At 49.2% G+C, this 3,595-nt stretch overlaps 1 non-coding gene across 1 annotated transcript; it reads right to left on the bottom strand.

The window, feature by feature from the left end:
- Positions 1-1,873: 1,873 nt before the first annotated feature.
- On the bottom strand, positions 1,874-2,036 carry LOC144674092 (U1 spliceosomal RNA). The gene has a single exon (XR_013574470.1). It is a non-coding gene; the product is annotated as a U1 spliceosomal RNA (small nuclear RNA).
- Between the last annotated feature and the right edge of the window lie 1,559 nt (positions 2,037-3,595).

Below are 3,595 nucleotides of genomic sequence, written 5' to 3'. Positions count from 1 at the left end.
CAAAAAGTACCAGGAGACCATGAGTGGCGTACTGAGAGGCTGCAAGGAGACATTTGCGTTACATTATGGGACCAGCAACACTCACACACACACAGATTACACAATCCACACTGACATCACTAAAAATCACAGACGGAATCTCAGTAACAATCCACATGCTTTGCACAGTCTTGTGTTGGGGGTTTAGTGTTTGATATTTCGAACTGCAGTGACATTCCCGACAAGATGAGTTAAAGTTTTAACCTTAACCAGAAAATGGCTGAAACATTGTTTTCCTGGGATGAACACGTCAAAGGACAGGAAGAATCAGAAAGTTGTCCTGCCCTGGGATTAACATATCAATGGACAGGCCTCCTGGGGAGCAGATTGAGAGACATCCCAACATGCCAGGGGTGGAGTCTGCAAACTGCTCGTTCAGGATATACCTGGCTAGGAACCCAATCCGAAAACCGCCTCCAGAGTGCGGAGCTAGTCCCCACTCTGGTTTAATGTGCGTGTGTGTTCCCTCTGTCTCAATCTGCTTTATAACTCTTTGACTTGTTTGTATTTGGATGTTGCTGAGTTGTAACTGAGAGTGAATCATTGGCTCTTGCGTTATTTTGTTTGAAAATGTTCTTTGCTCTCTGTTTTAATGGAATTAATTTTCTCCCCCACCCCTCAAAGAATTTTTATTTTGAAACCTGCAATCTGAAGATCCAGACTGGGACAAGGACTCTTCTTCTTCAGGAGTTTCCTGAGACCTTCTCCAAGGCCGTGCCCCATGGGCCCACGTGAGTTTGTGTCCGTTTCTTACCCTGAGATTTAATTTCCTCTCCGGGACCCTGGTTTTCGGTGGCTCCGGTTAACCAGTTCCTGTTGGACTGCGGGCCTGGAGTTTCAAAAAGAAAATCCTGGGGTTAAAGTAGCCCAGCCTTGCAATCCAAAACTTACATGTTAGCCTCCAGTGTGTGAGGAACAGGAGCCCCACAAGAGGAAATGAAAAGTCCTAAAGTGAAGCTGCCTAAAATCTTGTTATAATTCAGGGACAATGCGTGTATTTTGGGCTGTGCAATCATTCTGACGGTTAAACGGGATTCCCGGTGGTCATTTTACTGAGGGTTTAGATTTCTATCTGCCTTTCTCCAGTTTTCTTTCTGTTTATTTCTTCGCTTTGCGCTATTTAAGCCTTCAAGGAATAATCACAGGTGAATTGATGGGCCTACAGCAGGGCAAGTGAGCTGCAGAAGGGGCAGGGAAAGACTTTTACACATGAGGAGAGGGGGCAGGAGTTTCAGAAGGTAGGAGTCACACAGGGGGCTGATTAAGGGGGAGATTATACAGAGGGGGTGGGAGGCTGCTGTTCGTTTCGGAGGGGGATAATTAGAATGAACATGGGGACAGGGTGCTTGTTCATGTTTGAAATAGTGAGGGGTCGCTGCTACATGTTTAAAATGGTGAATGCATATGAGTTAATAGCTGATATGAGTTTGTATTTATACAGACGTCCAGATAGATAGGGGGTGGGGCGGTGCTGGGAGTGCGGGGACTGTTGTGATGGTGGGTTGGGTGTTAGATGGGGGTTGTTTGAGAGAGATTTTTGAGTGGGCAAACGCGGGGTTAAAAATGGCGCGAGTAATTTGGCGGCCACGAAACAAACGGTCTGGCGAAAATGATGCATAGATGGAATAATTGTCGGCTGATAATGACAGGGAGGAAAAGAATGGGGGTTGGATAATATTTGCGAGGAGGAAAGAAAAAGCTAAATAACCAGTCCAGTATAGATTTTGAAGAGCACACATTGGGGGTTATATATTTCTTTTTTCAGAAAAGGTTGCTGACAGGAAATAGAAGAGAAAATGAAAGATATGATGAAATCTATTTTTTGAATTGTGAATCGGGGAGAGCGCAAACGCAGTCCCCCACTACCACAAATTTTACAGTCGAGTATCCCGCATTTGGGGACATCGCAGGCGTCAGCACACCCGAAGTGCAATGGGCTAGCATCGTCCTGGGAGAACCTTTTTTTTTTGCAAAAATATACTTTATTCATAAAATATCTTCAACCACATTCCAAACCATTTCAAAAACACCATTACAAGGGTACAATCCGGTTCAACTTTAACAAAATGTATCACCAGGTGCATCAGTACAAACAATATTACAATCATTTACAGGCTTTCACTTTGAGCTGTACAGCCCGAGGGGCTCTAAACAGTTCCCAGTCTCTCGGTGCGCTGTGGCAGAAAGGTCTTAGACAGCGGCCCTTCCCCATTGCGCTTTTGCAGCAGCTGCCCCAAGCTTTAGTGCGTCCCTCAGCACGTAGTCCTCGGCCTTGGAATGTGCCAGTCCGCAACACTCGGTCGGGGACAACTCTTTGCGCTGGAAGACCAACAAGTTTCGGGCAGACCAAAGCGCCTCTTTCACCGAGTTGATGATCCTCCAGCTGCAGTTGATGTTTGTCTCGGTGTGTGTCGCTGGGAACAGCCCGTAGAGCACAGAGTCCTGTGTCACAGAACTGCTCGGGATGAACCTCGACAGCAACCACTGCATCTCTCTCCAGATCTTCTTTGCAAAGGCACCAACTACAAGGATGTGAACAACGGTCTCATACCGACCACAGCCACCTCGAGGGCAACATGCCAAGGGGGTGAGACTCCTGACTTTGACAGTCTGCTCGGGGAACCATCCCACAGGGTCCACCCTCTCCTTTTCCCTCAGGGCCTCTAAGACGTTACGTGCTGACCACTGCCTGATGGACTTGTGGTCAAAGGTGTTTTTCTGCATAAATTTTTCCACCAGGGACAGGTGGTACGGCACGGTCCAACTACTTGGAGCGTTCCGCGGCAGCGTGGCCAGACCCATCCTTCGCAACACCGGGGACAGGTAGAACCTCAGCACGTAGTGACACTTGGTGTTTGCGTACTGAGGGTCTACGCACCGCTTGATGCAGCCACACACAAAGGTGGCCATCAGTATGAGGGCGATGTTGGGCACGTTTTTTTCCCCTTTATCTAGAGGCTTGTACATCGCGTCTCTGCGGACACGATCCATTTTCGACCTCCAGATAAAGCGGAAGATGGCTCGAGTGATCGCCACCACGCAGGAGTGTGGAATGGGCCAGACCTGCGCCACGTACAGCAACAGCGAGAGTGCCTCACACCTGATGACCAGGTTCTTACCCGCAATGGAGAGGGAGCGTCGCTCCCACATGCCCAGTTTCCTTTTCACCATAGACACTCGCTCCTTCCAGTTTCTAACGCATGCCCTGGTCCCTCCGAACCATATCCCCAGCACCTTCAGGCCGTCAGCCCTGACAGTGAAGGGGACAAAGGATCGGTCAGCCCAGTTCCCAAAGAACATGGCCTCGCTCTTCCCACGATTTACCTTGGCTCCCGAGGCCAGTTCGAACTGGTCGCAAATGTGGATCAGTCTGCGCACCGACAGCGGATCCGAGCAGAAGACGACGACATCGTCCATGTACAGGGAGGCTTTTACCTGAGTGCCTCCACTGCCTGGGATCGTCACTCCTCTTATGCCCGGATCCTTCCTGATGGACTCGGCCAAGGGTTCTATGCAACACACGAAAAGAACAGGCGAGAGAGGTCAGCCCTGCCTG

The sequence above is a fragment of the Cetorhinus maximus genome, unplaced genomic scaffold (genome assembly GCF_964194155.1).
Source record: "Cetorhinus maximus unplaced genomic scaffold, sCetMax3.hap1.1 HAP1_SCAFFOLD_551, whole genome shotgun sequence".
NCBI classification, from domain to species: Eukaryota; Metazoa; Chordata; class Chondrichthyes; order Lamniformes; family Cetorhinidae; genus Cetorhinus; species Cetorhinus maximus.
The sequence above is the reverse complement of the archived record's forward strand: the minus strand, read 5'-3'. Positions and strand labels throughout refer to the sequence as shown.